Source organism: Eretmochelys imbricata, chromosome 2, assembly GCF_965152235.1.
Source record: "Eretmochelys imbricata isolate rEreImb1 chromosome 2, rEreImb1.hap1, whole genome shotgun sequence".
NCBI lineage: Eukaryota > Metazoa > Chordata > Testudines > Cheloniidae > Eretmochelys > Eretmochelys imbricata.
Genome location: NC_135573.1, coordinates 242164846 through 242187998, shown reverse-complemented (window position 1 = coordinate 242187998; position 23153 = coordinate 242164846).

The window sequence follows — 23153 nt, the reverse complement described above, 5'->3', positions numbered from 1 at the left end:
GGAGGAGCACAATCTCACTCCCTAGGCACAGAAGCCATCCAACTATAGAATTGGTGCATACAACATCACTGCTTCCTACCTGCCTGGGTCTCACAACACTACTGCTGACACACTCAGCAGACGCTTCTCCAAGGAACACGAATGGAAATTACATCCCACGATACTCCAACAGCTCTTCTCCCACTGGTGCACTCCCTCAACAGACCTGTTTGCCACTTCTCAAAACAGCAAATGCCATCTCGTTTGCTCCAGAGCAGGACACAGGAACGATCTCTAGGGGATGCGTTCCTCATTCCTTGGAACAAGTCCCTCATTACGCTTTTCCACCAATTCCACTGATACACAGGATTCTACGCAAGAGAGGACAAGGCCCGGGTCATGCTTATTGCCCCAGCTTGAGCCAGGCAGACATGGTATCCTTACCAGCTATGCATGTCCATCTGTCCTCCAAAGACTCTCCCCGAAAGACCAGATCTCCTCTCCCAGAACTGCGCCGGCTTCTTCATCTGCAGCTCTGGAAACTATCTGATGGCATGGTTCCTTCATGGTTTCAATCCCACGAATTACTCTGCTCGGAACAGATCCAACATGTCTTCCTGCACAGTAGAAGGGACTCCATTCGTAAGACTTACCTGCAAAAGTGAAAATGCTTCTCTACCTGGTACTTCCATAGATGCCTGACACCCCAGACTGCAACCCTTTCTGACATCTTAGACTACCTTTTTGAACTAAAACAGGAGGGGCTTTCTCTCAGTTCTATCAGAGTACACCTTGTGGCCCTTACCACCTTCCATGATACTCTGGACGGCGATTCACTTTTTGTCTACCCCATGAAACGCTTCCTCACAGATCTACAAAATCTCTACCCTGAGGTTCATTCACAAGTGGCCTCCTGGAATCTCAACCTAGTTCTCCACGGCCTTATGAAACCTCCTTTTGAGCCCTTGGCTACCTCATCCCTGCTCCACATGTCCATGAAAGTGGCTTTCTTAGTTGCCGTAACATCAGCGAGAAGGGTTGGTGAAATAAGTGCGCTGATGGCCTACCCTCCCTACACCATTTTCTCTAAAGACAAGATTACTATGCGACCCCACCCCAAATTCCTCCCCAAGGTGGTGTCTACCTTCCACCTTAGCCAGCCAATACACTTACCTGTATTCCATCCCAAGCCCCACACGACTCCACAAGAAGCGGTGTTACATACCCTCAACGTCCGACGGGCTCTTGCATTCTATCTTGACAGAACTAAACCATTTCATAAATCCCCTAGGCTATTTGTTTCTACTACTGAGAGATCAAAGGGTGATGCTATCTCTAAGCAAAGACTCTCCAAGTGGATCTCAGACTGCATCAGATCCTGCTATCAGACCCAGAATGTTCAAACACCACAGAGTGTTAGAACTCATTCTGCTACAGTAATGTCAATGTCTGTTGCCTTCCTCCACAAAGTACTTATTACAGACATATGCAAGGCAGCCACATGGACATCTGACCACACATTTGCCAAACATTATGCTATCACTCAGGATACCATAATGTAGTGCCAATCTTTAAAAAAGGGAAGAAGGAGGATCCTGGGAACTACAGGCCAGTCAGCCTCACCTCAGTCCCTGGAAAAATCATGGAGCAGGTCCTCAAAGAATCAATCTTGAAGTACTTGCATGAGAGGAAAGTGATCAGGAACAGCCAGCATGGATTCACCAAGGGAAGGTCATGCCTGACTAATCTAATCGCCTTTGATCATGAGATTACTGGTTCTGTGGATGAAGGGAAAGCAGTGGATGTATTGTTTCTTTACTTTAGCAAAGCTTTTGACACGGTCTCCCACAGTATTCTTGTCAGCAAGTTAAGGAAGTATGGGCTGGATGAATGCACTATAGGGTGGGTAGAAAGCTGGCTAGATTGTCGGGCTCAACGGGTAGTGATCAATGGCTCCATGTCTAGTTGGCAGCCGGTGTCAAGTGGAGTGCCCCAGGGGTCAGTCCTGGGGCCGGTTTTGTTCAATATCTTCATAAATGATCTGGAGGATGGTGTGGATTGCACTCTCAGCAAATTTGCGGACGATACTAAACTGGGAGGAGTGGTAGATACGCTGGAGGGGAGGGATAGAATACAGAAGGACCTAGACAAATTGGAGGATTGGGCCAAAAGAAATCTGATGAGGTTCAATAAGGATAAGTGCAGGGTCCTGCACTTAGGACGGAAGAATCCAATGCACCGCTACAGACTAGGGACCGAATGGCTAGGCAGCAGTTCTGCGGAAAAGGACCTAGGGTTGACAGTGGACGAGAAGCTGGATATGAGTCAGCAGTGTGCCCTTGTTTCCAAGAAGGCCAATGGCATTTTGGGATGTATAAGTAGGGGCATAGCGAGCAGATCGAGGGACGTGATCGTCCCCCTCTATTCGACATTGGTGAGGCCTCATCTGGAGTACTGTGTCCAGTTTTGGGCCCCACACTACAAGAAGGATGTGGATAAATTGGAGAGAGTCCAGCGAAGGGCAACAAAAATGATTAGGGGTCTAGAACACATGACTTATGAGGAGAGGCTGAGGGAGCTGGGATTGTTTAGCCTGCAGAAGAGAAGAATGAGGGGGGATTTGATAGCTGCTTTCAACTACCTGAAAGGGGGTTCCAAAGAGGATGGCTCTAGACTGTTCTCAATGGTAGCAGATGACAGAACGAGGAGTAATGGTCTCAAGTTGCAGTGGGGGAGGTTTAGATTGGATATTAGGAAAAACTTTTTCACTAAGAGGGTGGTGAAACACTGGAATGCGTTGCCTAGGGAGGTGGTGGAATCTCCTTCCTTGGAAGTTTTTAAGGTCAGGCTTGACAAAGCCCTGGCTGGGATGATTTAACTGGGAATTGGTCCTGCTTCGAGCAGGGGGTTGGACTAGATGACCTTCAGGGGTCCCTTCCAACCCTGATATTCTATGATTCTATGATACCACAGCAGACAATATGGTACTATCTACCATAGTCAGCCATATGGTACTATCTACCATTGTCCCTCATGCAACTCCAAAATCCCATCAACCATAGTGCGTACTGCTTCACAGCTGGAGCGGAGCACCCACAGGGACAGCACTTGAAGAAAAGAAAGTTACTCACCTTGCAGTAACTGAGGCTCTTAGAGATGTGCGTCCCTGCGGGTGCTCCATTACCCACCCTCTTCCCTTCTACTTTGGACTACTAATCAGACAACTCTACAGTAGAGAAGGAACTGAGGGTGGTCCAGGCAGACCCCGACGACGCTGCAAGACAGCAGCTGAGCACGTGCATCCTGACCAGGCACTGCACCAAAGATCTCTGATCAACGGCACCGGGATGCACTGTCACCTGGAGTGGAGCACCCACAGGGATACGCATCTTGAACCTCAGTTACTGCAAGGTGAGTAGCTTTCTCTTCTGTCCATGTAAAAAAAAAAAAAAATTCTGGAGACCTATTTCTTTCAACAGCTGTAGTGCCTCTATGCTTTCAAGCAGAGACTTGAAATTTGGCAGCAGGATGGCCTTTGAGGCAGTAATGTGCCTTTTGCTATCCCTGTGAAAATCTACCCAAATTTATAAGCCTTAGAAAATTCACAGTTTTCACATGCTCAGAGACTTTTTGATTTTTAGCAAGATTCTTTCAATTCTTTTGCTCGAACCTTTCATAGTTTCTAGTGTCAACCAGATGGAGCATGTTCATCCCCACGGGATGGGAGGGAAAGGAGTAGATTGGGACAAGTAGTCTGGTGAAACTGGGACTGAAGGAGTGCGGGTGGGAAAGGTAAGCTGTGACTGGGACTAGCTGGACAAGGAGACTGGGGTCTAGAGGGAAGGGGAAGCTGGAACTAAGAGGGAGGAGAGGATGGAACAGGCTGAGCAAGAAGACTGGGACTGGGACCTGGTGAGGGCCAGGGCAGGTATTAGAATCCAGTTGGCTGACACACACTGAGATCAGACAAGGAGTGAGGGGCAGGGGGAGGAGAAAGGAGAGCCTGGGACTGGCTGGACAAGGAGCCTGAGACTAGGAACCAGTGGGAGGGAGGGGAGCCAGATCTGACAAAGCACTGGGTCAGGGAAGAGAACTGGGTTTGATGGACAAAGACTGGGGCAAGGAGCTATGGAAGAAGTGGGACAGAAAACAGACTGGATGAGGAACCCAGGGAGGACATCTGGATCAGGGAGTGAGTGGTGTTAGGAAGAGAGAAGAGGTAGGTCAGATGAGGACTGAGGAGGGGAGAACTGGGAATGGCTGGGAACAAAACTGGGAACAAGAAGGTGGGGCAGGAGGGTGGAACAGGGACTGGCTGGGCAAGGAGACTGGGATTAGAAAGCCTGAGCAGTGGAGACTGTTTATTGGGGTGAACTTCCAGCAAGCAATGGTTCCAGTTTCCTTCCTTAATGTCCCCCTTGCCAGCTCTGACACCACAGAACCTTGCCTGTGTCCCTGTTCCCATTCCCATTTTCCCCCCATTAGCAAAACATGATTCCAATTCCCCAACCCCCATGCCCCACCTTTCTTCCTGATTGACTGCAGACGATATAGTAAAACTTGAGTTCTGCTTAGCTATACCTTAACCAATCATTTTACTAGAATTTAACTAACAAGGTTAGGATTGGTAACATGATTATTTAACCAATTATATCCCCACCTTAATTAGTTTACACCCAGCAAAATTAATTATACAGCAGACAAACAATCACAGAACCAGACAGAGATTATACAGACAAACAATAAAGAAAGGGGGACTACAGTGATAGAACAACACAGAAATGAGGGTTTCAAAGTAGCAGCTGTGTTAGTCTGTATCCACAAAAAGAACAGCAGTACTTGTGGCACCTTAGAGACTGACAAATTTATTAGAGCATAGCCCACAATCTTATGCTCTAATAAATTTGTTAGTCTCTAAGGTGCCACTAGTACTGCTGTTTGTTTTTACAGAAATGAGGATTTCACATCCCAGCTATTGCTAAGTGTGATCTTGCCAGACAGGATGCTATCAAACTAAAGTTTCCTTTTACATCTTCTAGGTACTTCTCTTTCTCTGGAGGCAATAGGAATACAATCCTGTCCTGATAATGCCTAACAGCCCAAAAGCACCTTATTTCAATGTGACGAGTTTGGAATGTAAGGATGTGACCATTTGCTTCCCAGCTTTTGGCTGCCTCTGCTGCTTAGCCAAAGGTCTTAGCCTAAGAACAGGGCCTCAGACTGTCACAGTAAGAGAAGGCCCTTACACCGGCAGACAGTGATTTTGATTCTTTCTTTTATACCTCTATAACTAGCGAAGTGATAAGAATATACCTAAATTCTTAGAGTATAGGCCTTTACAGACAAGCCTGAATATCTATATCCTAACAAGTGCTGGGGGGTGGTTCCCCCCTGCCCCCCCAAAGCCAGGCCCCCCCCATGGAGGCCGGGGCCCCACACACCCCCTCTGCAGGGGGTGTGGTGTAGGGCCCCAGAATAGCTAGGGCTGGTCCTGAAGTTATAAATTGAAAATCAGGGATTCAGAGGGGGGGCACCAAGCAGAGAACCCCTAACAGTGCCTACCACTCCTCAAAGGCATCTAGAGAGTCAGTCAACTTTTCCTAGAGGAACTCTGCTCACCAGTGAAACTTAACCAAGGACCAATAGTCACAGAACACTGTGCCCATCCAGCTTCCTCCTCCTGGCGTGATGGATGTCCATCTTGGCCAGCACCAGGAGGAGTTGATGAGGTCCTGCAACTTTGTGGGTTGTGCATAAGTGGGGAGCTGTGGGGAAAAGTGAGCCAGAACCTTAGTAAGAAGTTCTAGAGGAGCTGGAAGAAGGGCTGGAACCTGATGCATCCTACAGAGATGTGTGTGAGGCTCTCCTCACCACAGATTGGAAAGTGTGCACTATTTGTAGTCCTGGGTCAGGTGGGTCTGCACAGAACTAATGCCCTCCTCCACCAAATTAAGGGGGAGGACCTACTAAGCCCAGGTCACTATTGGTTTCTGAGACAACAAATGATAAAACAGGAGTGGGAGTGAGGTAAAAGGTTTTTTAAAAAAAAATAAGGGATCCAGAGGGGGACACCGAGTAGAGAACCCCTGACAGTGTCAACTGCTCCTCAAAGGTGTCTAGGTAGTCAGTGGACATTGCCCAGAAGAACTCTGCCTGGAGATGTGATTGTACAAGGGATTGCAGATAAGCCTTTAGGGTTGCAGAGCACCCATCTGTTCAGCTTCCTTCTCCTGGAGGAGGAGGCTCATACCAGCAGGAGGTTGACGAGGAAGCCTTACAACTTTGTGGGCAATGGATGGGGTGTACGTACATGAGAAGGTGCAGGGAGAAGTGCAGCCAGAACCTCAGTAAGAAGTTCTGGAGGAGCTAGAAGAGGGGCTGCAACCTGATGCACCCTATGTAAATGTGCATCCAGGTCTCCTCCTAACTACAGATTGGAAGGTGTGTAGTGTATGAGGCAGGGGACTGCAGAAAGAGAAAGCATGGTCTCATGGTTAAGGCAGCAGAATGCAACCCTGGGAAATGAGATCCTATTCGTGCTTCTGCCACAGCATTCCTGTGTGGTGCTGGGCAAATCACTTTGCAGAGTTCCTCAGTGTGTGTTCCTCATTTTCTGATGCCCAGCTTGAGTACCTGGGATCTGATTACAAAAATGCTGAACACTCACAGCTTCAACTGAAGTCATGGGAGATGTGCTTTGAATATATTAATGGGTGGTGGGTATAAGAGGCCAGGGGAGGCTAAGCCTCCCTAAATAGCCAGCCTGCTGCCTTTTGAGCACACTGCTGCCGAAAGGGTGCCCAGGCCGTGACCCTGCCCATGCTCCACCTGAAGGCCCTGCTCCCACTCATCCTCTTCCCCACAAGATCCTGTTCTCACTCTCTCTTCCCATCCCCATTCTGCCCACATGGGGGCCTTTAGGGAGGGAGTCAAGAGACGCATGTGATGGACAGGTGGCCTCAGGGGTGGGGGCGAAGAGGCACATGTGAGCAGTGAGTGGCCGGGCGAGCAGGCAGGGGCCTCGGGGGAGGGGGCAAAGAGGTGTGAGTGGTGGGTGGGAGACTGCAGGGAAAGAGGTGTGAGAGGTGGGCAGGGGAGTCTTGGGGGAAGGGGCCAAGCGGAGCCAGGGGTGGAGTGTAGGTGGGGATTCAAGGGGAGGAGGTTGAGTGGGGGCAGGCCTCAGGACGGTGCCACAGTCTAAGTTTACCTAGTCTTCCCAAATGGAGGAGTCACGTGCTGCCCATGAATATATTACATGCTATATAATGCTAAGTAATCTGAAAAATCAGGTCCTAAAGGTGTCTCAAATAGGGCACCCAAAATTAATGGATATTTTTGACCTTTATCTCTGTCTCAGTTACCCCTCTGTGAAATGGGGATAATCTTCACCTCACAAAGCTGTTGTAAAGATTAATGAACTACTGTCTGTGAAGCACTCAGGTACGATAATGATGTGCAGCTAACAAAAGCCCTTGAGGAAATTCATAATTCTGTCTTTGGAGCCAGATTTGAATAGTGTGCAGGAAATAAGGCAGGGGGCTACAGATTGAACAATATAGATTAAATGTAATATTGAATAGCTGCTCGTTAATTTAACACCATCCATCCTGTGCACTGAATGAGGCAGGATGTGATAGGGTGTCTGCCTCACACTAGCCTATAAAGGGTTAATGGAACCCAAGGGAGGCTGTGGAGCAGCCAGGCAGTCCCATATAAGAAGAGCCGCAGGGGAAGTGGCCCAGGGAAATAGACTGTGGGATTGGAGGGGATACAGCATGTGGCTGCTATCTACAGGGTCCCTGAGCTGTGACCTGGGTGTCCCCCTCTCCCCCACCCCTATTTGCCACTGAGGAAGTGGCTGGACAGCGGACTACAGTTCCCCTGGAAGGAGAACAGAGCGTGACACAGCCAGAGGGCTGAAGAGGACACTGTGTTCACTGGGACAACTCGCATCTTGGAGCCGAAGTGATAGCAGTGAGACATCACCAGACAAGGGTGCACAGGCAGACTAAGCTAATTCCCAGGACAGCCAGCAGGAGGCACCACAGTGGTGAGTCGAGATCCATCACACAGGGGTACTGGGGAAAAAATAGTATGCAATCATGTCATTAGAGACTGTATCATAAAGCGTAAGTACAAATTAAGGTTACATAAACTGTTGTGCTTGATTTTTTTTCAGCTTTAGTAATGTGTGTAATATGCACGTGTCTGTTATCCTCATGGCATCCACAGAGAAGGTACAGAAAAACATACATTACTCGTGTAGGAAGGTTGCAACTAACACTATTTTATTTCTTAGAATCCAGACCCTACACACAAAAATCCAAAAACAGAGAGACAAAGTGACCCCTGCTAACCAACCCCCAGACGACGCTATGGAGGGCTGGACCCTAGTCCAGGGGAAGCGAGGCAAGCGGAAGGCTCGAGTTCCGCTGCACCCATCAGATGCGGAAGCCCCCCGGAAGACCAGAAAGGGAGGCACTGATATCGAGCCTTCCGCTATGGCCACGAGTGAGATCCATCCGCTGGTGTCGGGAGGGGAAGACAAATTGGCATTGGAGGGCAGAATCCCCCCTCCACAAGAGACCCTCCCCTCCAAGACCCCTGAGGAAGCACCTTCTGCCCGGATACCACCCGAACCCCCCGTGAACCCCGAGGCGACCATTGAGGCGGGCCCTAGAGGAGAGGCCCCCGGGGTAGCAGGAGTTGGCTTCTCCTCCATATATGCGGAGATTGAGGCCCTAGATTTGACCCCGGTCACCCAGGGAGAGGATGATCTACTGCCGCTGGCCTCGATCTGGGTAACCTCACCCTAGCCCCCCTTTCCCCATGCTCCCTCCCCGTAATTGCCTTCCCGGGCGAGCGCCCAGCAGAAGGAGGTCCACCATCTGATGCCATGGCCGCCAAGACCACCACGGAGCCAGCGCCTAGCGTCACTGGGAGCCCCATCCCTTACCCCTTAACCCTCGACTCTGCTCAGGAGGCACCTTCTTTTAGCTGCTCACCTCATGAAGTCCAGAGCCTTACCTCTGCCCCTGCCCCCACCCCTGTCCCTGCCCAATTCCCCTCCTCCTGCAATGCTAATGCCGCCCCTGGGGTTATTTCTTTCCCACCTTTTGCAGATTCCCCCCAGGGAGCAGTCTTTGCACTTTCTAGTCGCGACCCATTAGGAGTTGCAATTTTTTCCCTGCCATCCCCTTCCACCCCAAGGCGTGAAATGGATTTAATAACCCCAGCCTGTCAGACGCCCCGTCGGTGGTCCGCACCCTGTCTACCCGCCTTAGCGGACCACGAGGCTGCATTAAGAGCCCCACTAGGGAATACCCCGGAAATCGCAACCCACCCCCCCATGAGCTGCGGCATGCACTACGGAAGTTCCTAGAACACACCCGTGGCGCCCGCAATAGGGTACAGCTGGCTCTTCAGCTATGGGGGGACTTTGATCAAATTCTCCAGGCCACAAGGGCCCTTATACAGGAGGGCAGAGGGCAAGGAAAGCGCGGTGCTGCGGCCTACGAGCGGGCCCGCGGCTTCCGAAAAGATCTACTCATCCACGGGATGGGTCACGAGTTGCTGCGCAACCCGCCGGGGGCCACAAACACCCCCACCAATAAGAACACCCTACCCCCCCAGCCCTCCGCATGACGCCTCTCATTACTGCAACCTTGAACACCAGGGGCCGTAGGATGGCTCTCCGCAGGTCCCAGGTGCTCTCTTACCTTCGGGAAGGGGGGTACTCTGTAGCTTTCCTGTAGGAGACCCATACGGACCTGACTGTTGAGGCCAGGTGGCGGCTGGAGTGGGGGCCACTTCACGACTTGGCAAGCTGGAGTGGCGACCCTGTTCTCCCCCACCCTACGGCCCGAGGTGCTAGGAGTCACTGAGGCCGTGCCGGGCCACCTGCTGCACCTTTGAGTCCATGTGGAGGGGCTCGTGGTCAACATCTATGTTAACATCTATGCCCCGCAAACGAGCCCAAAGCGGCCACAATTCTATCAGCAGGTGTCTGACTTTCTCGGCACCCTAGATTCGCACGAGTGCCTGGTCCTGGAAGGGGACTTTAACACCACCCTCGAGGAACGGGACCGCTCAGGGGCTGAGCCGAGCCCAGCCGCCGCAAACATTCTTCGAGGAATAGTCGAACATCATTCCCTAGTGGACGTCTGGCGTGATCATCACCCAGATGACACTTCCACATTCACTTTTGTCCGGGTGAAGGCCCATCGGTCACACCACTCTCGGTTGGACTGTATTTACTTATCCCGTTTCCATCTTTCACAGGCCCACTCCTCCGCCATTCAGCCGGCCCCATTCTCCGACCATCATTTAGTCACTATAACGGTCTCCCTCCGTGCAGAGAGACCAGGGCCGGCCTATTGGCACTTTAACAACAGCATGTTGGAGGACGAGAGCTTTGTGATGTCCTTCCGGGAGTTTTGGCTGGCCTGGCGAGAGCAGTGGCGTGCCTTTCCCTCGATGCGGTGATGTTGAGATCTCAGGAAGGTGCACGCCAAGCTCTTCTGCCGTGACTACACTCGGGGCACCAGCCCATGGAGAAATGCGGCAATAGAGCAGTTGGAACGGGAGGTCTTAGAGATGGAGAGGCGCCTGGCCGCCAACCCCGAGGACCCGTCCCTCTGCGGAGCATGCCGGGAGAAGCGGGAGGAGCTCCAGGCCCTCGAGGACCACCGGGCCCGAGGTGCCTTCGTTCGGTCCCGCATCCGCCTCCTTCGGGAGATGGACCGTGGCTCCCGCTTCTTCTATGCCCTGGAGAAAACGAGGGGGGCCAAGAAACACGTCACCTGCCTTCTTGCGGAAGACGGCACCCCCCTCACGGATCCGGAGGAGATGTGTGGGAGGGCTCGTGACTTCTACACAAGCCTTTTCTCCCCAGATCCGACCGATCCTGGCCCTTGTGGGGTGCTCTGGGAGGAACTCCCCACGGTCAGCGTGGGTGACCGAGACCGACAAGAGCTGCCTCTCACCCTGGCCGAGTTCTCGGAAGCCCTCCGTCGCATGCCCACCAATAAATCTCCGGGCATGGACGAGCTGACAGTGGAGTTTTACCGCGCGTTCTGGGACATCCTCGGCCCAGACCTAGTCACTGTCTGGGCTGAGTCCTTGCAGAGCGGGGTCCTCCCTCTGTCGTGCAGGCGAGCGGTGCTTGCCTTGCTGCCGAAGAAGGGGGACCTCCGTGATTTATGAAACTGGCATCCCGTCTCACTCCTTAGCACGGATTACAAAATCGTAGCGAAAGCAATCTCGCTGCGGCTAGGGTCCGTGATGGCGGACGTGATCCACCCAGACCAGACCTATACTGTCCCGGGTCACAGCATTTTTGACAACCTATTTCTAGTCCGAGACCTTTTGGAACTCGGGTGGAGAGATTGGTCTGTCGTTCGCCCTCCTGTCTCTTGATCAGGAGAAGGCGTTAGATAGAGTAGACCATGGGTACCTCCTGAGCACTCTGCAGGCGTTTGGATTTGGACCTCAGTTTGTGAGTTTTCTCCAGGTGCTGTATGCCTCTGCGGAGTGTTCGGTTCGGTCAGGGTCCAGTTGAGCCTAACCAGTCAGCTTCGGGCAAGGAGTGCAGCAGGAGTGCCCCCTCTCGGGCCAGTTGTACGCTCTGGCGATCGAGCCTTTCCTCTGTCTCCTCCGCAGGAGGATGACAGGGTTGGTGCTGCGGGAGCTGGAGCTGCGGCTGGTCCTGTCGGCGTACGCTGATGACATACTCCTCGTGGTCCAGGACCCAGGCGACTTGGCGCAAGTGGAAGCATGCCAGGCCATCTATTCGGCAGCCTCCTCCGCCCGAGTCAACTGGGTCAAGAGCTCTGGCTTGGCGGTGGGGGACTGGCGGCAGGTAAGCTCCCTCCCACCCGCGCTTCAGACCATCCGGTGGAGTGCGGGTCCACTGCTCTATCTCGGCGTTTACCTTTCCGCCACGCACCCTTCCCCGCTGGAGAACTGGCAAAATTTAGAGGGCGGGGTGATAGAGCGGATGCGGAAATGGACGAGGCTACTCCGATGTCTCTCCCTCCGAGGGAGAGTACTGGTGCTTAACCAACTAGTCCTGTCCACGCTCTGGTACCGGCTCAACACCCTGGCCCCGGCCCCGGGTTTCCTGACCCACCTCCGGAGATTGATTCTAGAATTCTTTTGGTCAGGAATGCACTGGGCCCCTGTTGGAGTTCTTTCTTTATCCCTGAAGGAAGGAGGTCAGGGCCTGAAGTGTCTGTACACTCAGGTCCACGTTTTCCGCCACCAGGCCCTGCAGAGGCTCTTTTATAGTGCACGTTGCTCGGCGTGGAGCATACTGGCGCACGCCTTCCTGCACCGCTTCCAGGGGCTCCGATACGACCGGCAGCTCTTTTATCTTTGTCCGAGAGGTTTTCCGCGAGACCTCTCCGGGCTGCCGGTCTTCTACCAGGACCTCCTCCGGACCTGGAAACTGTTTTAATGACCAGGTCCGTGGCGGCCACCGTGGGAGCAGATCTCCTCATGGAGCCCCTGCTGCACAATCCCCAACTCCGTGTGCAGGTGGCGGTGTCCCGCTCGGTACGCCAGAGGTTGGTCCTGGCAGAAGTCACAAGGGTCGGAGACCTCCTGGACTACAACCGGAGAGACTGGCTGGATCCCCTGACGCTCGCTCGGCGCATGGGGCTCTCCAGCCCTCGTACCCCCCCCCGGCGTGTACTTCAGGAGGTGAAGGCCACCTTGACCCCCGCTACTCGGGCTTATGTCAACCGAGCCTTGCGCGAGGGTGCACCCCGCCCATCCTCTACCCCAGGCCCGCCGGACCTTTCCATTGGGCCCCTACCCTGCCGATCCCAACAAACCCCTCACCCTTTCACTGCAAGCCGGCTGCATGAACTGCAGCCGGTCAGTTTTCAAATTGCACCACGGAAATATTTATACACACTCACGCTTCACGCCCACACCCTGGTGTCCCGCCCCGATACAAAGAGGCGGGACATCCTGCCACCCTTGGAGGGTGAGCAACCTCGGTGGGCCAGCCTGTATTCCACCTTGGTCCCGAGGTCGGTCGGGGACATCGGTGGGTGGCTCCTTCACGGAGCTGTGACCACGGGCGTGTTTCTGACATGGTTTACCCCCATCCCGGATACTTGCCCTTTTTGTAATGGGAGGGAAACCCTGGCGCACGTATATTTAGAGTGTGCCAGATTGCAGCCCCTTTTCCGGCTCCTCACAAATATTCTATTGCGCTTCTGGCTTCATTTCTCCCCTCACCTTTTTATCTATACACTTCCCATCCGTGGCCCCACAAAATCGTGGGATCTCCTGGTCAACCTCCTCCTAGCCTTGGCTAAAACAGCCGTTTATAAAACCAGAGAGAGGAGGTTGGCCCATGAAACGTCCTGCGATTGTAGGGCTTTTTTCCAATCCTCAGTACATTCACATATCCGGGCAGAGTTCCTCTGGGCAGTGTCCACCAACTCCCTTGACGCCTTCAAAGAGCGGTGGGCGCTGTCCGGGGTTCTCTGCTCGGTGACCCCGTCCGGTTCCCTCCATCTGACCCTTTGATTGAGGGGAAGAGCGAGAGACGCCAGCCCCAGCCGTTGCCGCTGTGGATACCATCATTACTGTCATCTAGGAGGGGTCCTATAATACGTGGGTGTCTACTCCCCCCCAAAACCGCCCACCCCGCAGCCGTGCCCATCTTGCTGGGCACTCTCAGGAGAGGGATGATCGGTGACACTGGGCGTGGCACTAGGTAACTCGAGGGGGTGGAAGACCACAAGTGTCGAGAAGCCCCCCCGCTCTGGGCCCAGGCTAGCCTGAACACCTCTCCCTCCTGAAAGCTGCTGTGTTATACCTTCTGTTTGCGTTGTTTTGTTGCATAGTTCTTTTTGTTTTCTTTGGTAACTCTGTGCAAGTGTTACACAATAAAATTCTTTTCTGTTTCAAAAAAAAAAAAACCTTCCCTGTTCCCTTAGCCAGGGAAAGGGGACCTGCTTTGCCTGGGACCAATGGCTCTCCCTTTGGTCCCAGGGAAAGGGGACCTGCTTTGCCTGGGACCAATGGCTCTCCTGTGGCCCTCTGGCCTGGAGAGAGGGAGCTCCTGCTGCTCGTACTGCTGCTACTAGGCCCTGGGCTCTCCCTGCAGCTTTTCCCCACCTTTTGCCCCCGCCCCCCTTAATAGCTTCAGTTTGTTTGACTGCCCTGCCCGTTTCCCTCTGCAGCCTTTGTTTGTTTGCCCCACCCCAGCCTTTGAAGATAGCCCCTTGGTTTCCCTGTCCTACCTCCAGCCCGCTTAGCCTCTCGCTCTGTGCACCCATACCCCCTCCCATGCACTTGTGCCCCTCCCCATTTTAGTTTGGACCCCCTTCACTGCACCCCCAATTCTGTTGTATCCCCCCCTCCCCTAGTGCAGCTGGAGGAGCCAGAATTCCACCCAGTGTCGGTAATTGACCCCTAGCCCTTGATTGCCCCCCCCATCCAGCCCACCCCTTTTGGCTCCCTCCTCCCCAGCCTGCAGCCTAGCGGGGAGGAGTGGTCAACCTGCTTCCTCTTTCTGGTGTCTCCCCCTCCCTCCCTGTTCATTATGGCGGGGCACAAGGCGGGTGGGGCCCCCTCTGGAAGACCCCGCCACCTCTCCCCCACCTGCCGCCCCATTGCCCCCCCCCCCGAGTCTCTACCTCCACTGCCACAGCCAAACCACCTGCTACTGCCCTCGCTGGGGCACCGGCAGCAGTGCACACCGGAATGACCTCCGCTGCTGCCACGTCCCTCATCTCCTCCGACTCTGGGGAACCCTCCCCCAGCCAGTGGGAAGGGCCAGGGTAAAAAGAAGGGGAAGGGCCCCGCTAAAAAGACCAAGCCCTCCATGGCAGGGGCTGCCCCCACTGCCACGGCCCCACTATCGGCTACGGCATCCCGCCCTGCTGTTCCCTCCACCAACTCTGCGGGTGCCCGGCCCCCAGGGCATACACCCAGGTGGCAGCAGCCCCCCCGCCTGCCACTACATTATCTCTCCTGCCCCCCGCCTCTGCTACCATCTATAGCAGCTGGGGCCCCTTCCTGACGTTGACCAGGAAGCATGGCATCCATTGCCTCCTGGTGCCCGCCTTGCCCCATGTAGAAACCTATGTGTGGGCATTGGTGCGGGGGTGGTGGGGCCCATGGCCATTGTGGCGGCCTCCAAAATGTATGGAAAGGTAGTCTTCTTCTTAGCATTGGAGGCCACCGCCCAGGAGGTGGTGGGGAAGGGCTTGGCGGTGGGGGTGAGTGTTCGTCCCCCTAGAGCCGCTAGAGGACTTGGGCATCCATCTGGTCCTGACCTCTCTCCCTCCCTTCCTTCCCAATGCCACCTTATTATCCACTCTCTCTACCCTGGGGAAACCCATTTCCATTGTCAGCCCTCTCCCGTTGGGGTGCAAAGACCCCGCCCTCTGTCACATCCTCTCGTTCCACCGGCAGGCGCAGCTTCAACTGCCGCTGGCAGCACATGACAGAGAGGCGCTTGAGGGGTCATTCCTGGTCCCCTAGCAGGGGGCCCGCTACCAGGTGCACTATGCTATGGGGGAGGCCCAGTGCTACCTCTGCTGAGCTATGGGGCACGGCCGGAGGGACTGCCCCTTGGCCCGGCAAAGAGGGGCATCCGGGACCCCTGAGCCCCCTGTCTGCCTGGTGCCTGAAGCCACTGTCCTCCTCCTCAGTTCACCACTGCTCCCGCTCGGGCCCAAGGGGCACCTCCCCCACTATGCCCAGATAAGCAGGAGAGCCCTGCCTCCGCTGCATGCAATCTGGCAGGGCCTGTGGAGGAGGGTGTGGCAGGGATACCGCCAGGCATGGGAGAGGGCCTGCCCCAGGGGGAATCTTCCCTCCCTTGCTTTGCCCCACCATTACCTCCCTGAGTCCCTGAGCCATCACCCTCTGACCTGACCTCTGCTAGCCAGCCCCCAGATGATGCCATGGAGGGCTGGGCCCGAGCACAGGGGAAGCGGGACAAGCAGAAGGCTCAAGCTCCGCTCCTTCCATCTGATGCGGAGGCCTCCCCAGAAGACCAGGACGGTGGGCACTGACGCCGAGCCTTCTGCCTTGCCCACGGATTCATTCCATCCACTGGTGCCAGCTAGGGAAGACGTGGCAGCACCGGAAGGTAGTATATCCCTTCCCTCTGAAGCCCCCGATGGAGCGGCACCTGCCCTGGTACTATTTGAAGTCCCTGTGAGCCCCGAGGCAACCGATGCTTCGGGTGCCAGCGGGGAGAACCCCAGGGTGGCAGAAAGTGATCTCTCCTCTATTTATGAGGAGATCGAGGCCCTGGGTCTAACCCCAGTCACTCAGGAGGAGAACGACCCTCTGCCAGTGGGCTTCGATCTGGGCAACCTCACTCTGGCCCCCCCCCCTTTCCCCATGCTCCCTCCTGCTAACCGTTACTTCCGTTCCCGCCTCTGAGGAGCCCCTGGACTCTTCCACCAACCATGCCGCAGATGGCACCCTGCTGACGGCTGCACAGCCTGTTGAGGTGATGGCCAGTGCTACGCGGCTGGGACCCGAGCCACCAGGGGCACCCCTCGTTCATATGGAGCAATCGACCTCCTTCCCGGGCAGGGGCCCTACAGAAGATGGTCCACCTCCTGATGCCATGGCTGCCAAACCCACCATAGAGCCCAGCGTCGCTGAGAGCCCCCTCCCCACCCCATCAACCCTTGAGCCTGATTGGGAGGTGTCACCACCCAGCTGCTTGGCTTCTGAAGCCCAGAATCTCGCCTCTGCCCCTGTCCCTGTCCCTGATCCCGGCTCTGCCCTTGATGCTGACCCTGTCCCTATCCTGTCCACCTCCCGCGGTGTTATTGCTGCCCCTGGGGCTGTCTCCTTCCCTATTCCGACAAGTGACCCCCAGGGAGCGGCCTTTGCATTTCTCTGTCCCGACCCACTAGAGGCTGCTATCTTCCCTCCGACGCCCCCTGTTGCCCCAGGGTTTGAGGCGGGCCGCGTGGCACCAGCCCATCGTGCACCCCATCGGGGGGTCTGCCCCTTGCCTGCCCATCTTGGTGGGCTACGGGGCTGTGCCAGGGGCCCCGTAAGGGGATGACCAGAAGATAGTAACTGCACCCCGCCATGCGCTGTGAGCGGAGCTGCGAGCGTTTTTAAAAGACGTCCGTGGCTCCCACAACAAGGTACAGCTTGCTCTCCAGCGATGAGGGGACTTTCATCAGATCCTCCAGGCCACAAGGGCCCTTATGGGGGAAGGTAAAAGAACAGGGAAGCAGGCTGCCACAGCCTACCAGTGGGTCCACGGCTTCCGTGACTTGTTACTCACCTAAGGGGTAAGTCACAGTTTGCTGCGTGGCCCAATAGGGGCCGCGAGTGTCCCTGCCGGCAAGGAAGCCCCCAGCCCTCCTCATGGCACCGCTCATCATTGCTACATTGAACACCCAGGGCTGTAGGATGGGTCTCCGCAGGTCCCAGGTGCTCTTCTTCCTTTTGGGGGGGGTACTCTGTGGTTTTCCTGCAGGAGACCCATACGGATCCGGCCGCCGAAGACAGCTGGCGGCTGGAATGGGGGGACAGGTTCTACTTTAGCCATCTCACAGTTCATACGGCTGGAGTGGCGACCCTGTTCTCCCCCGACCTATGGCCAGAGGTGCTGGGGGTTGCCAAGGCTGTGCCAAGCTGCCTGCTGCACCTCCGGGTCAGTATGGAGAGGCTTGTGGTCAACCTCGTTAATGTCTATGCCCGGAGCGGCTGCAATTCTATCAGCAAGCGTCTGCCTTCCTTGGCACCTTGGATCCTCACAAGTGCCTGGTCCTGGGCGGGGACTTCAACACCACCCTCCAGGAGATAGTCGAACTTCACTCCCTGGTGGACGTCTGGCATGACCACCACCCGGATGACATTTCCACGTTCACCTTTGTCCGGGTAGAGGCCCATCGGTCATGCCACTCCCAGTTGGACCACATTTATTTATCATGCTTCCACCTTTCAGGAGCCCACTCCTCTAGCATCCGGCCAGCCCCATTCTCTGACCATCATTTAGCCACCATGATGGCCTCCCTCTGCGAGGAGCGGTGGGGGCCGGCCTATTGGCATTTCAACAACAGCTTGTTGGAGGATGCGGGCTTCGTGGCAAAAGCCATCTCGCTGCGGCTAGGGTCCGTGCTGGTGGACGTGGTCCACCCAGACCAGACCTACACAGTCCCGGGCCGCCCCATCCTTGACAAGCTGTATCTGGTCCAGGACCTCTTGGAACTTGGGTGCAGAGATGGCCTGTCATTCGCCCTCCTGTCCTTGGATCGGGAGAAGGCGTTTGACAGCGTGGACCACGGGTATCTCCTGAGCACTCTGCGAGCATTTGGCTTCGGACCCATTTGTGGGTTTTCTCCAGGTGCTATACGCCTCTGCAGAGTGTCTGATCAGGCTCAAATGGATCCTGACCGAACCAGTCAGCTTCAGGCGAGGAGTACGGCAGGGGTTCCCCCTCTTGGGCCAGCTATACGCTCTGGCAATCAAGCCCTTCCTCTGTGTCCTCCATCGGAGGTTGACGGGGTTGGTGCTGCGGGAGCCAGAGCTGTGGCTGGTCCTGTTGGCGTATGCCGACGACGTGCTCCTCGTGGTCCAGGCCCCAGGTGACTTGGCGCGGGTGGAGACTTGCCAGGCTATCTATTTGGCAGCCTCCTCTGCCCAGATCAACTGGGTCAAGAGCTCTGGCCAGGTGGTCAGGGATGGCTGGTAAGCAAGCTCCCTCTCACCTGCGCTTCAGGCCATCCGGTGGAGCATGGGTCCACTGCTCTATCTCAGCGTTTACCTTTCTGCCACGCATCCCTCTCTGTCAGAGAATTGGCACTATTTAGAGGACAGGGTGATAGAGCGGCTCTGGAAATGGACAGGACTACTCCGGTGCCTCTCCCTTCGCGGGAGAGCAGTGGTGCTTAATCAACTAGTCCTGTCCATGCTCTGGTACTGGCTCAACACCCTGGTTTCCTGGCCAACCTGCAGACATTGATTCTGGAGTTCTTTTGGTCAGGACTGCACTAGGTCTCTCCAGGGGTTCGCCATCTACCCCTGGAGGAGGAAGGGCAGTACCTGAAGTGTCTACACACTCAGGTCCATGTCTTCCGCCTCCAGGCCCTGCAGAGACTCCTTTATGGTGCAGGTAGTCCAGTATGGAGTTTACTGGCGCACGCCTTCCTGCGCCACTTCTGAGGGCTCCGATACAACCGGCAGCTCCTTTATCTCCATCCGAGAAGTCTTCCGCGAGACCTCTCTGGGCTGCCGGTCTTCTACCAGGACCTTCTCTGGACCTGGAAACTGCTTTCAATGACCAGGTCCATGGTGGCCACCTAGGGGGCAGATCTCCTCGTGGAGCCCCTGCTGCACAACTCCCAGTTCTGCGTGTAGGTGGCAGAGTCCCCCTCGGTGCGCCAAAGGTTGGTCCTGGCAGAAGTCACAGGAGTTGGAGACCTCCTGGACTACAACCGGGGAGACTGGCTGCATTCCCTGACACTTGCTCAGCGCATGGGGCTCTCCAGACCTCATACTCCAGGAGGTGCGTACTTCAGGAGGTGAGGGCCGCTTTGCCACCCGCTGCTTGGGTTTACCTCAACCGGGTCCTGCATGAGGGTGCACCCCACCCACCCTCCACCCCAGGCCCGCCAGACCTTTTCATCGGGCCCCAACCGACCCCCCACACCCCTTCACCAAGAACCGACTGCATGAGATGCAGCCAGTCCACTTCCCGACCGTGCCAAGGAAACATCTATACATGCTCGTGCTCCACACCCTTCATGTCCTCGCATCCCGCCCCAATACAAAATGGGGGGACCTCCTACCACCTCTGGAGGGTGAGGCACCCCGGTGGGCCAGCCTATACTCCACCTTGGTCCTGAGGTCCACCAAGGATATCAGTTGGCGGCTCCTTCATGGAGCCATGAGCATGGTAGTGTACTTGGCGCAGTTCACCCCTATCCCAGACACCTGCCCCTTTTGCGGTGCGAGGGAAACCCTGGCACACACATACTTGGAACGTGCCGGGCTACAGCCCCTATTCCATATCCTCATGAATATTTTGTTACACTTTAGATTACACTTTTCCCCTCACCTTCTTATTTATACATTCCCTACCCGTGGCCCCACAAAGTCACAGGACCTCCTGGTCAACCTCCTCCTGGCCCTGGCTAAAATGGCCATTTATAAAACCAAAGTGAGGAGGTTGGCCGATGGAGTCTCCTGTGATTGTGGGGCCTATTTCCGATCCTCAGTCCGTTCACGTATCCGGGCAGAGTTCCTCTGGGTGGCATCCACTGACTCCCTTGACGTCTTTGAGGAGCAGTGGGCGCTATCTGGGATTCTCTGCTCAGTGACCCTATCCAGTTCCCTTTGAGCACACTCCTGTCCCTGTTATTTCATTAGTTGTCCCCCATACTTAGTTGGTTTCCAGGTCCTGTGGGTCCCCCTCTTAGGATGGAGAGGATCCTACAGCAGTGGGTGGGCTTTGCCTACCCACTTCCCGGATCCCAATAGGATCACTCTCCTGTAGTCCTCTGGCCCGACCCTGTCACAGTCCATTTCCTTATCTATAAAATTCTTGTTCCACCATGTCATAGATATAAAGGGAAGGGTACTGTATACAGTACTGTAAAATCCCTCCTGGCCAGAGGCACAAAATGCTTTTAGCTGAAAAGGGTTAAGAAGCTCAGGTAACCTGGCTGGCACCTGACCAAAAGGACCAATAAGGGACAAGATACTTTCAAATCTTTGGGGGGGGAGGTTTTGGTCTGTCTGTTGTGTGTGCTTCCCAGACACAGATCAAGGAAGCAAGCAATCCAACTCCATTAGAATCATAAGTATTAGCAAGGGAATGGGTTAGCTTATTTTTGTTTTGGCTTGTGATTTTCTCTATGCTGAGAGGAAGGTGTATTCCTGGTTTTCTTTTTGTATCTTTAAAGTTTGGCCCAGAGGGAAATCCGCTGTGTTTTTTAATCTGATTGCCCTGTAAGATTATCTTCCATTCTAATTTTACAGAGGTGCTTCTTTTACCTTTTTCCTTTCTAATAAAGTTCTGTTTCTTTTAGAATCTGAATGCAGGCGTGTGTGTGTGTCTTAAAAAAACCGAAGGTTGGTCTGTGCTCATCTTGTTTATTCTCAAGTCTCCCCAGCAAAGGGAGTTCCTACTCCTCCCTACTATCTCCCCAAGCCCCTGCACCCTAAGTGGTCCTTTCCCGGAGTTTGTCTAAATCACTTGGTGGTGGCAGCGTTACCTAATCCAAGGTACGAGGGAGAATTTGTGCCTTGGGGAGTTTTTAACCTAAGCTGGTAGAAATAGACTTACGGGGTCTCTCATGCAGGTCCCCACATCTGTACCCTAGACTTCAGAGTGGGGAGGGAATCCTGACACACCATGAAGAATTCCCCTGCATCAAGTGCAAGCTGATGACCCTTCTAGAAACAAAATGTGGACTTGAGCATTAACTGACTTCTTTGAAACAGACAAGGTCATTAAAAGAACTCCCAGAAGGACTGCTGCAAGATGTATCACTGGAAGATCACACTGAAAAATGGAAGCAGGAGGGGGTCAGGTGGAAGAAGATCACATCAGAAACTAGAACTGTTTCTTTACAGATTTCTCCATCCCAAGAGATAGCAGGTTCTGTGTAAGGTAACTCAGAAGAAGCAACAACAAGTTCTGCTGGTGGGGGACTCATTACTAAGATGTAAGGACAGAACAGCATTGTACAGTATGCAGCACAATGGGGCCCTGACCTGATTGAGGCTTCTAGATACTATCACAATACAAACGTTAAATAACTAAAGAACATTCTGCAAGCAGGATCCTGTGCTGCCTGTTGCTAGCAGGAGCAAAAGGCTTAAATGTGTTACAGAGTGCAGAGGAAACAACAGTTTCAGGAGCTCTTTGAAAAGTATCGTTGATGATTTCAGAGACCTAGTCCAAGAAGTGAAAAAGAGGACAGCACTGGTGATTTCCTCAAGTGTTCTGCCAGTCCTGAGGTTGGATAAGTAGGATTGTAGAAATAAACCAGTGGCTAAAGAGATTGGGGTGGGGGGTTTAAGATTCACAGAGCGCTTATGCTTTCTCCTTTTGTGGAGGGAAGGGGTTTTTCAAATTGGACAGCTTTGCCTAAATGGTAGGGAGACCTACCCCACTAGCAGAACTAGTCAGGAACTCTTCAAATTAAGGAGCTGGCTTGGCTAGGAAATTAGTTTGGAACAGAGTTTAACTATTGTTTCAGTAAAAAACATTTTCCAGCCTCAGGCATAGTTTAGGCTGAAGGGTGGAGATGTAGTCAGTTCTAATACTAGCCAGACTCACCATGTCAGAAACTGCTGGAATAATAATTAAGCACTTTTTTAAACACTGTTCTTGTCCCAGTAATTACCAGTGTCAGAAGAAATGAGGTGGGGCACAGTAAGAGGAGAGAACACAGAAAGGCAGCATAGTAGAGAGAGTTAATTGAAATAAAAATCCCAAATGAATTTAATTTAGAAAGTCTGCAATATAACACACAAGACAAGTGTACACATGCCCTCTCTCTAATTGCCTGAGCTGCGACAATGTGAAGAGGATAAGGACAAATTTAGGCTGCTACCAATTTAAAATTACTTCCATTAATTTCAAATTGTGAATGTAAACAAGACTGATTTACATACAAATATTCATAATTGATGAAAATTTGGAAGTATTATGCAAAGTTGAATAAACAAATTCAAATATTGTGTATCCATGCACCACTTAGGAAAGTGGTTTTCAAACTTTTTAGGCTGCATACCCCTTTCCAAATAATATAGTCTACCACATACCTCCATCTGAGATAGGGTCATAATATACCTATGAAAACAAAAAGGAAAAAAAAAAAAAAAAAGGTCTGTAAGGGATAACACGATGCCATTGTCCACCATTATGGGATTTTTCTTGTGTACTCCCTGACAAGAGCTTGTGTATCCCTAGGGATACTCTAACCCCAGTTTGAAAACCACTGATTAGGGAGTATTCCAATTATTAAACATCATGCTACAACACATGAAAATTAATTTACTCTACAAGAACCTCAGATTACATCTGAAGCACTGACTTCTTCTGGGATAATGCACTTTCTAAAAGAGTTTTAATATTTTTACTTTCTTGAGTTCCCAATTATAGATCTATTTATGGCAGATTCTGCAAATACCATTTTTGTCTTTAATCCATATTA